The sequence below is a fragment of the Geotrypetes seraphini genome, chromosome 2, assembly GCF_902459505.1.
Source record: "Geotrypetes seraphini chromosome 2, aGeoSer1.1, whole genome shotgun sequence".
NCBI classification, from domain to species: Eukaryota; Metazoa; Chordata; class Amphibia; order Gymnophiona; family Dermophiidae; genus Geotrypetes; species Geotrypetes seraphini.
In genome coordinates this window covers 372168432-372180583 of record NC_047085.1, presented here as the reverse complement: position 1 = coordinate 372180583, position 12152 = coordinate 372168432, and the positions used below count along the sequence as shown (strand labels likewise).

The 12152-nt window shown below is 41.4% G+C and overlaps 1 protein-coding gene across 5 annotated transcripts in view; it reads right to left on the bottom strand.

Moving 5' to 3' along the window:
• The window catches only part of FHOD3 (formin homology 2 domain containing 3), a 967501-nt gene that overhangs the window by 460106 nt on the left and 495243 nt on the right, over window positions 1-12152 (bottom strand). The window lies entirely within an intron of this gene.

The window sequence follows — 12152 nt, the reverse complement described above, 5'->3', positions numbered from 1 at the left end:
CCATTTGATATATCGCTTGTCTTCCTGGATCCCAGCAGTTTACAGCATTACAAATTAAAATTCAACAAAGTTAGAAATATGAACTTCATTGAATATAGGACAGACCTAATGCAGTCATTGGTCCATGCATTGACACTGGTAGTAACCAAACCTGACGACACTGAAATCACTTGTTTTCACTTGTCCAACACAAATCCCAAAAAGTATCAACTGAGTGCAGCATACGTGAATGTAGATTAGAATGATGCACATCCATGCTGACTGTATGAGGCACACAAACATCTCACTGATATGATGGAGCATTAGCTTCTGCGAGCCAGCCAGTAAATATATGGTTAGTCCAATAAAAATGTATCACTTTATAAAATATGTATTTTTAGTTTATCGATCACCACAGCGAGCTAGCACGTATGTTTTAGACTAAAGCAGAACGTTCTAGAGAGCCTTTTTTCAAATTACCCTCAGGTTCTAATAACGAACAGCCAGGCTCTGAAATCACTTCATTCAGTACACAGATGGGTCTGGGTTTCTGCTATTGTTAAGGGTCAAGGCTATAAGATTTGCTTGGGAGCAATGAGGCTTTTATTTTCATGATTCAGAACAGAGAAGCTACATCAGTGCCACCCAGGAAGCCAGTAAAAAGTACCATCCCATAAAAATGCCCTAAGAAATTCTCTGTTTATACAAGACAATGTTGGGTTCACAAAGATAAGAGAGAAATGGTAAAATGCACACAAAAGGAACACAGCGATAGGTTTACTGTAAATGTCAGTTCTTGAGAAGTCCACGTTGCTTTAAAATGTCAAGCAATTCATATTGGGTCCTACAGTTGTTCTTGTGACTCTTGTAATCTCAGACAAATTAACCCACAAGCCAGTAAAACATCCAGAGTACGTGCACTATTTATAACAATTTTTTGTTAACAAACAGCTAAGCAGATAGTTAAATCTCTCTATGTCCTAATAAGAAACTGGAAAACAGAATAGATTTTAAATACATCTTGGAAAGAAAGCTGGCCTTGCTTTACAATATACATACTTTTCCTTAGGAAAGGAAAGCACGCCACAGGTCAAGTTTCTCAGGTCAAGACAAACAGCTAAATGTTTTAAACACTGCTGATATGATCCCAATTCTTAAAGCCATAACAGAAGGGCCTACATTGTACTACTACTGTTACAACAATTTTTCATTTCTATAAAGCGCTATCAGATGCACGCAGCATTGTACATTAAACACCAAAGAGACGATCCCTGCTCGAAAGAGCCTACAATCTAATTATGACAGACACACAGGATACAGGGTAGATCAATATATACTGTTCATGAAAGGGATGAAGAGGTAGAGAGGGTAGGGGCTGTAGAAGGAATGAGAAACAGGTATAGAAGGGTATTTTCAAAACATACATCTAAGTCCAATTTGGAAGTATAGTGCTAGACGTCCAAAATCGGCAATAAGAACATGCCTATTTTTGAAAGGCAAACCACCATACGTCTAGAAATAATTTTCTTTTTAAATCCTCTATCTGGATGTCCAGGCCATTGGGACATCCACCAGGACGTCTATCTTTATACCACATATTTGACCAAAATTTCATCCAAGTCCCACATGCCCAGGACAAAACCATTTGGATGTGGGAGGGGCCAGTCCTGTAATGGACTGCCTACCCAGACATGGCAATAGAGCAGTGGGGCCTTACAGGACACTGCTGTGAACTTCACATAAAGGGTGCCAGGTAAACATCTTAGCACAATTCCCTTAAAGATTATGGTAAGCCCCCCCAAAACCCACTATACCCACCTATCTACAATCCCAATAGCCCTTATGGCTGCAGGTGGCATCTATATGGCAGCAGAGTAGTGTTTTGGTTTTATTTGGTGGGCTCACATTTTCTACAAATATATAAGGGCTCACTTCCGAGTGGATTATAAGCCGGAGGGGGGCAGCTTCTATAAATTATTCAAGTCCAAAGGGTTAATATCAGATAATTAAACCCTTAGCGCCAACACCTCCTGAATGTTGTGCAAAATTCTTACTGCAATCTATTAATTTTTAGTTAAATAGTTCCAGTAAGTTTTTGTCACTTATTTTTATTGTGCAGCAATACTAGCCAGCCCAACAGGGCCCGTTTCACCATAAATTGGCTTTATCAAGGGTTTAGTAGGAGCTATTTTCAAGCGTCCATTGTCTCTTTTGAGCTAGATCTTGGGCATGTTTGGTGTGTAGATATCTAAACTGGAGAAGAGTGTGGTGTAGAGCAGTGGTTCCCAACCCTGTCCTGGAGGACCACCAGGCCAGTCGGGTTTTCAGGATAGCCATAATGATTATGCATAAGAGAGATCTGCATATAATAGAGGTGCCAGGCTTGCAAATCTGCTCCATGCATATTCATTAGGGCTGTCCTGAAAACCCAAATGGCTTGGTGGTCCTCCAGGACAGGATTGGGAACCACTGGTGTAGAGGTTAGAACTACAGCCTACACTGCTTCTTGTGACCCTGGGAAAGTCACTTAATCCTCCAATGCCCCAGATACATTAGATAGACTGAGAACCCACCAGGACAGATAGGGAAAATGCTTGAAGTACCTATATGTAAACCGCTTTGAGTGTGGTTGTAAAACCACAAAAAGGCAGTTATACAAATCCCTACCCCTAAACTGGACTTAAGCACTGGTTTTTAGGCCATAAATAGTGAGTGCCTAAGGTTAGGGTGCTTAGATCTAGTTTAGATGCCGCTGGGCACAATTCTATAAACAGCACCTCACTTAAGCTTGACAGGCGATAAGCACCTATGTTTTAGGCATCATTTAAAGAATCAGGGTCTTACTGCCTACAAAAGAGGTGGCAGTAGGGGCTCACGCACCAGTGGCCACACACTAATGGGAAAATTAGGGCTCCTTTTACAAAGGTGCGATAGGGCCTTAACGCACAGAATAGCACGTGCTAAAATGCCCCATGCGCTAGCCACTACCGCCTCCTTTTAAGCAGGCGGTAATTGTTTGGCAAGCGCGCACTAAAAACGCTAGCACACCTTAGTAAAAGGAGCCCTTAGTGAATGGCCAGTAATATAGTAAATAGGATTTTCAGCCATTTTACTGCTTTCACAACTGACTTGACATGAGGAAACTCAACATTACTTATCACCTGACAAGTTCTTCCACTTAAATAAGATTTAAGCCATTCCAAAACCACCCCTCCTATTCTACTATAATGCAGCTTCCTTAATAAAATATTAATTTTATTCAGATTGCAACTGTATCAAAAGCAGCAGCTACATCTAGAAATCAGACACACCTGCTCCTTCCTATCTAAGCACTTGTGCATACCAATAATGTCTTTACACTATGTGCCCGTCTAAAATCAAATTGATTTGGATCCAGGAAATCAACTTCTTCCAAAAACATCTCCAGTTGTTTTAGAAAAATATTCTCAATCACCTTATAGACCAATACCCACATTACCTTTTGCTGCTAACTAGATGTTGCATATGCAATGCTTCATTTTTTTAATAATGGCTTCTCCGTTGCACACTTACACACTGAAGGTAAAATGCCGTCATTTAAGGATTTGTTCACAATTCTGATCAACGGTGAAGACACATTAGCAGCCAAACCCTTTACTACCACAGGTGAACAGGGATCAATCATTGATCAATCACAGATAAAATAGAGGACACCAGTGGCATTGCGAAGGAGGTTGGTTCCAGGGGCGGTGGTGCCCCCTATTGCTGTGCCATGCACCCCTACTCTTCCCTGCCTCTTGAGTGCCCCCCACACTCTTTCCCACCACTTAAATACCCCTTTGCCTCCCTGCAGACCCCTTGAAATGTTTGCTGGTGTGAGCTGAATCTTCCACTTGCTGCTTGCGCCAGCCTTGGTTCCCTTCTATGGATATGCTTTGCCACAGGACAGATCTTTAACATATAATGCTACTCCCCCCTCCTTTCCTTACTCCCCTGTCTTTTCTGAACAGATTATAGCCCGGTATAACTATAAACCCAGTCATGGTTCTCTGTGAATCAAGTCTCTGTGATCGCCACTATATCCAACTCATCATCTTCCACACAGCTTCTAGATCCAGAATCTTGTTTTCCATGCTTTGAGCATTAGTATATACTGCTTTCCAGACATTGCCCCCTTTTCCCATCCATGTAGTGATTTACTTACCTGAGGGGATACATACATACATACATACATACATGAATCTCTCACGCAGGCACCAAGTATACATATGGAAGACATTAGTATGGTTCACTAGTCTCAACAAGATATCAAAACAAGCTGCAAACCTTCGGAGGGATAACCTATAATTATTCACTAACACTCTGTGCTTCATTCAGTGAAGTCTTTCCATGGGCACAGAATGGAGTAGAGGAAGTCCTTTTATGAATAAAGCCCTACATCACATGGCCCTACTCTCTGTCCCTCAGTTTTGTTTATGCATTATCAGAACAATCACCCATTACAATTAAATAGAATATCTTTAATTTTGACTGTCTGTAAAGTAACTGATGACTGTCAGTACCGCAGCTGCAAACCTGGCATTTCAAATATATAGAAGCTTATAGGGTCTTTGAATTATTTAGCATTGTTTTAAAGAAGTTTTCTATCTCCCCCCCCCAAAAAAAAAAAAAAAAACCCAAAACAACCCAAAACCCTCCTCCCAGTTCAAATGAGCAAAGAAGCCTTTTCTTTGTGTCTAGCTCAATTAGAAAAGGATTCTGTTGGGCTAGGCACCACGTGCCATCATTCCCAGTTATCTGTTATGGAAAGAGTGGCCTAGTGGTAGGGAGGAGTGGCATGGTGGTTAGAGCTCCAGCCTCAGCACCCTGAGGTTGTGGTTTCAAGTCCCACACTGTTCGTTGTGACCCTAAGCAAGTCACTTAGTCCTCCACTAGGACAATTAGGGAAAAATGATTGAGTACCTGAATGTAAACCACAACTGAATTTTATCACCAATCCCATGACACTTAAATGTTCTCAAGAGCCTCTCCTGAGGAACTTTATTAAAAGCTTTCTGAAAATCTAGATACGCTATATCGACCGGCTCACCTTTATCCACATGTTTATTCACACCTTCAAGAAGTCAAGCAAATTTGTGAGGCAAAATCTGCCTCGGCTGAACCCATGCTGACTCTGTCTCATTAAATCATGTTTGTCTATGTGTTCCACAATTTTATTCTTTGTAATCGTTTCTACCATTTTGCCCGGCACCAAAGTCAGGCTTACCAGTCTATAATTTCCCAGATCTCCCCTGGAGCCCTTTTTAAAAAATTGGCGTAAAATTGGTATAAGGGTATATTCTTTATAAGCTTATTTTGCTATAGAAGAAATCACAAGAAACCATTGTCTCTTTTTGTTATCTTATGTGTACTGGTTGTGGAATTTCCCTCCCCCCTCCCTGTTTTTTATGAGAAATGAAACTTTCTTTCCCTATAAACTACACCCATTATTAGCCTGTGACTGCGCATGTACAAAGGGGGGGAGGACTATAAATATGTGTGGTTCTTCTGAATAAAATCATCATCTCTTTGGCTATGTGTTTTCTGCCCCCGGATGCAACTGTAGTCAGGACAGCAGAACAGGCTAATATAAATTGGGACCTTGTCGTTTCAATTGGCCAACCTCCAGTTTTCAGGTTCTACAAACAATTTTAGTGACAGGTTACAGATCAAACAGTAGGTCAGCAATTCCATGTTTGAGTTCTTTTAGTACCCTGGGATATATACCATCTGGTCCTGGCGATTTATCACTTTTTAACTTGTCAATTTGGCTCACTACATCTTCCAGATTCACCAAGAACCCTGCAATGAAAAGCCTCAAGTCTGGTCAGTAGGCCCCTAATTTTATAACAGATCACTCATACTTATGTGCCATTTGCGTGCTTAAATTGATAGAATTCAGGTGCATAATGGCAGTAGTGTGTCCAACCGTCATTCTGTATATATATGCTCAAATAGATTGATGCAGTGGTTCCCAAACCTGTCCTGGGGGGGGGGGGGGGGGGTCCCCAGCCAGTCAGGTTTTTCAGGCTCTCCATAATGAAGATTCATGCGAAAGATTTGCTTGCAGTGGAGACAATTTTTTTTCATGAATCTTCATTATGGCGATCCTGAAAACCTGACTGGCTGGGGAATCCCTAGGACAGGTTTGGGAACCACCAGCTTAGTGTGTAAATCAAGGGGGGGGGGGCGTGCATGTGTTCTAGTTGTGGCCAAAATGTGCATGGCCTACTTACAGAATGTGGTATAACATGTATAAATGCTACATTTAGGCACGCCAGCCATAGATCTGACAATTCTGGTTTATGCTATTATTCTATAAAAACCCTTACACATGTATGTATTCTTATAATATGGACTTGCAGCCCACAGAAATTTGGCAGTTAAATTTTAGCAACCTATTATAGAATTGTCCCTTTCATGCCACCATTGCTTGATGGCTCAGACTCTCTCCCTCCTTGGCCAGCCCAGAGAACTTAGGTTCTTGAGTGGGCAGACTTGTTGGGCCGCCGGTCCTCTTCTGCCATCATACTCTATGTTTCTATGTTAGGAATCAAATCCCTGTGCAACATTTTGGTTTAATGCTGCACTTATTTCGTGATGTAGGTTATTAATAAAACCAAATAGACTTATGTTTTGAATATTTGAGAAATACCTTTTCATTGATTGGATGGAAATGAACATTTTTGTCTCTCGGTACGCAGTAGATAGAACTAAAATCATTTAAAATCTGTCCAAGGTCTTAGTATTCTCCTTTTAACTTGGAGAGGCCTACATAGTTGAATTTACTACTGAAGTGGAATTATCACAAAATACGAAATGAACCTAGTTAGTGGAAAACACTTTTTTTTGCAGAAAATCCATTGTTACCAGATGTATGGATTTGTAGGCCTGGACTTGAACAGATATTTTTCATTAGTGACACGCAGGCCACTTTCACTTCAGAACTTGTTAATGTGCTGAGTTAATCTGTAAGATTTAAATGGATCAGTATGTGTGCAGCTCTTTAGGATAAGTTGTTCTGGACAGCAAGCATGTAATTAAAACCCATGCTGCCCACCTTCAAGTTCACATGTTCAGGTAAGAAAAAGGGGATGAAATTTGATATACCGCCTTTCTGTGGCTATAATCAAAGTGGTTTTCATATTAAATACAGCTACTTATTTTGTACCTGGAACAATAGAGGGCTAAAGGGTCCTTCTACTAAGATGTGCTAATCAATTTAGCGTTTGCTAACAATTAGCAAGCATTGAGGTCCTGATTCTACAAAATGTGTCTAAAGTTTAGGCATCCTTTATAGAATCGCGCTCAGCAGAGTTTAGCACTGTATAGGCGTCCTTTAGAGAATCAGGTTTTAGGTGAGATTTAGACATCCAAATAATGTCCTTAATGTTATATTTTATTATTATACTAGCTGATGCCCCGGCGTTGCACGGGTATTTAATTATAGCAATAACACTGTAAATGGATTCAAATAAAGATACTTTATAGTGGTGAATGAAATTATTTTTAACAGCTTTATAAAAAGTACAATATTCAAATTATAATGTGAAATATTTGACAAAATGAATACAATACAACTAACACAAAACTTGATTATAAACAACATTTTTAGTTTCACCTCCAGGAGCAAGAACATATAAATTATTGGGTGAACCCATCCTTGATCAAGCAACATAGAGTTGTCCATGGGAAAAACAGGGGGATCTTAAATCCACTCCACAGTATGTAATAGTCTGTCCCTGTGATTTGTTGATTGTGATAGAGAATGCAAGTCTCAGTGGAATTTGCAATCTCTTAAACTGAAAAGGAAGATCTGTTGGAATAAGTGGCATCCAAAAGTTTCAGTATTGATTTAAACAACTCAATATGTGGAAACTCAGGTTGAAAAGAAACTCCATGCAGTTGTTTCCCGGTTCAGAATGGAACCTGTGTTCCTAGTTCAGCATATGTGAGTACTCATGTAATGTAATAACATTATGAACTGGGGTGCATGAAGGAAACAGTTACAAACACAGTTAGAACATACAAACTCTATATGTATGGTGTCCGTGGTAGAATAGAAACGATGTCCCTAGTGGTTATAGTGTCATAGAAAGTGTTTTATAGTTGGAATTACTGTGAGAATGGCAGCTTTTTACATCCTTTCCATTGACATGAATGGGTGAAATCTCATTTTCTGTTTGTAGCTCCGCCCACGTGTGCAGGTGGGCTGCGAGACCCCCAGAACATATCACCCCAGGTAGTGAGGGATCTGCATACCAAGTTTCGTTCAATTCGGTCAAGCCGTATTTGAAGTACTGTGAGAATGGCAGCTTTTTACAATTTTACCATTGACATGAATGGGTGAAATCTGATGTTCTGTTTGTAGCTCCGCCCACGTGTGCAGGTGGGTCGCGAGACCCTCAGAACATATCACCCCAGGTAGTTGGAATTACTGTGAGAATGGCAGATTTTTACATTTTTTCCACTGACATGAATGGGTGAAATCTGATTTTATGTTTGTAGCTCCACCCACGTGTGCAGGTGGACCGTGAGACCCCCAGAACATATCACCCCAGGTAGTGAGGGATCAGCATACCAAGTTTCGTTCAAATCGGTCAAGCCGTTTTTGAATTACTGTGAGAATGGCAGCTTTTTACATTTTTACCATTGACATGAATGGGTGAAATATGATTTTATGTTTGTAGCTCCGCCCACGTGAGCAGGTGGGCCGCGAGACCCCCAGAACATATCACCCCAGGTAGTTGGAATTACTGTGAGAATGGCAGCTTTTTACATTTTTTCCATTGACATGAATGGGTGAAATCTGATTTTCTGTTTGTAGCTCCGCCCACATGTGCAGGTGGGCCGCGAGACCCCCAGAACATATCACCCCAGGTAGTGAGGGATCTGCATACCAAGTTTTGTTCAAATCGGTCAAGCCGGTTTTGAATTACAGTGAGAATGGCAGGTTTTTCCATTTTTTCCATTGACATGAATGGGTGAAATAAGATTTTCTGTTTGTAGGTCCGCCCATGTGTGCAGGTGGGCCGCGAGACCCCCAGAACATATCACCCCAGGTAGTGAGGGATCTGCATACCAAGTTACGTTCAAATCGGTCAAGTCGTTTTTGAATTACTGTGAGAATGGCAGCTTTTTACATTTTTTCCATAGACATGAATGGGTGAAATCCGATTTTATGTTTGTAGCTCCGCCCACGTGTGCAGGTGGGCCGCGAGACCCCCAGAACATATCACCCCAGGTAGTGAGGGATCTGCATACCAAGTTTCGTTCAAATCGGTCAAGCCGTTTTTGAATTACTGTGAGAATGGCAGCTTTTTACATTTTTTCCATTGACATGAATGGGTGAAATCTGATTTTCTGTTTGTAGCTCCGCCCACGTGTGCAGGTGGGCCGCGAGACCCCCAGAACATATCATCCCAGGTAGTGAGGGATCAGCATACCAAGTTTCGTTCAAATCGGTCAAGCCGTTTTTGCGTGATCGCGGCACATACATACATACCTCCTATTTTATATATATAGATTATTAGAATGGCGATTTTATGCTGTTTTTCATTGTAATTGCAATACTAGGAGTTAGATCTGTTTAATGCTTTTATTTATTTCTCTTCCATCAAGACAGAGGGACTGGGATTCAAACCAGCAACATTAGGAGAGCAGGGTATATGTTTAACCAGTGTGCTATAGAATAAGCTAGAAAGCTACATAGCAATTGTAAAACTGGGTCTTATAGGCATTGTAAGGAAGTCTACTGTTGAGCACAGTTTATGTTTCAGATAGACCTGAGTTCTATGGACGGAACTTAGGCACAGTTTGGATGTCCTTAATGCGATCTGCTAAATATGATAGCTTAGGGATCTGCTAAGCTATCATATCACAGGACAGTCAGAGACGCCTGCCTGGAAGCTGTTATAGCTCATAAAGTAAAAGCCCAGTGTTCCTCTTCTAGAGGTCATAAGTTTAAATCCCAACTAGCTCCACAGCACATATTTTAATTATGGCATTCTGCCTTGCAGGTGCACCTTGATGATCTCACAATGAGGTCACCATTGTGCAGCTGCAAACCTCCATTTGCAATGAAGTAGAAGTCATGCTAAGGTCTGTATCTGGTTTTTTGTGTTTTTAAGCTTTATGTATGCAATCTATATATTTTTGTCATGTGCTTTTTTTGCTTTCAAGAATGAGCTGTTTGGAGCACTGTTTAGTCAGAAAAAAGGGGTATCTTTGTAGCAAGAAAACTAAAGCTATGTTTTTCATGTGCTGTGCTTCAGTTAATGGATCTTTTCCTCTAATTAGCAAATAGCATTGCGGTTTGCCCAGAAAAATGGAAGGTTTTGCATGCAATATCTTTGTATTGATGTGCCCTGTTTATGTGGTGGCTTATTAAATGTATTTTGAGCTTAATAAAGCAAAAATAAAAACCCAGAGAACTATTTAGCAGATCGCATTAAGGACATCCAAACTGTGCCCAAGTTCGGTCCATAGAATGCAGGACTATCTGAAGCCTAAACTATGCTCAAAAGTAGACGTCCTTACAATGTCTATGCAGCTTTCTAGCTCATTCTGTAGCACACTAGTTAAACCTACAGTGCTCCCCTGCAAATTCCCGGTTGGCGGTTCGTGGTCCCGGTCATTCACGGTATTTTATGACCGCGAACTGCCGACCAGGAGAGGACAGCTGGAGAGGCAGGAGACAGCAGCTGGAGTGCCGGCGAGTGAAGGAAATCACTCGCTGTATGGTCCGACCACCTCTTTCTGCACTAAAGTCGGGCCTTACCAACCAGGAGCTGCTTTGACACGCAGCTCCCGATTGGTAAGGCCTGACTTTAGTGCAGGAAGAGGCGGTCGGAGCATACAGCGAGTGATTTCCTTCAATCGCTGGTGCTCCAGTTGCTCTCTCCTGCCTCTCCTGCTGCCCTCTCCAGTCTCCCCCACGAAAAACCGTATTCGTGGTTTTTCAAGATTCGCGGGGGTTCCTGGAACGGAACCCCTGAGAATATCGGGGGAGTACTGTATACCCTTCTATCCTAATGTTGCTGGTTCGAATCCCAGTCCCTCTGTCTTGATGGAAGAGAAATAAATAAAATAATTAAACAGATCCAATTCTTAGTATTATAATTATAACGAAAAACAGCACAAAATCGCTATTCTAATAACATAATAATAAAATATTATAACATTAAGGACATGCATGGTTAGGGGCGGATTCTGAGTAGATTTTTGGCATGGTTTGTCTTAGGCTCTGGTAAGTTAGGGTTACCAGATTTTCCATTTGGAAAATCCATACCCCCTAGACCCGCCCCCAGGCCTGTCTAATTCCACCCATCCCCACCCCTTTATACCCTAGTCCCGCCCTAATCCTGACCTAGTCCTGCCCTAGCCCCACCCTCCACTGCCTGCTCTCGTCAGACAGGAGGGCATCCGTACATGCATGGATGCCCTCCTGCCTGACAGTGATCTCTTCCAAGCTTTTCAAAACCCAGTGCCGGGTTTTGAAAAGCCGTCCGAACCCCCAGACATATCCTCAAAAGGGGGACAAGTCCGAGGAAATCCGGACATCTGGTAACCCTATGGTAGGTGCCTATCTTAGATACATTCATTTGGCCAAGAAAACCATGGCCTAAATGGCAATGTGCCTAAGGTTTTAATGCCTACCGGTGCCTAAGTCTGCTTAGGTGCCAATAGGTGCGATTCTATAAACAGCACCTAGCGGATGATTAACAATCGTCCTCAACAGCACCTAGGAGTTAGGTGCCATTTATAGAATCAGGGCCAAAGTGATTATATGGTAATTGTTTTTAATGGCTGCATGCTAATGACAACGTTAACACACAGACATTAATTTAAAAAAAAAAAAAAGGCCTTTGTGTATGGGAAAAATCCACTTTATACCGCAGCTTAGGAAAGCAGACCCCTAAGTAAATACAGTCTCTTATCAGACTGCCAAAAATGTGAAGACAGTGATTTCATTTCCAAATATTCTCTGAAGGAAAGTGGCCTGCTATATCACTTGTGCCTCATTGAAATTAAGGAGATGCCATGCTGAAACAAACACATTTTCCCCCCTATATTTTTCCAGCAGTCTATTTGCAGAAAAGCATACTGTGGCAAGATGCCCAGAAATATTTTGCCAACTAATCATTAGGTTTGGG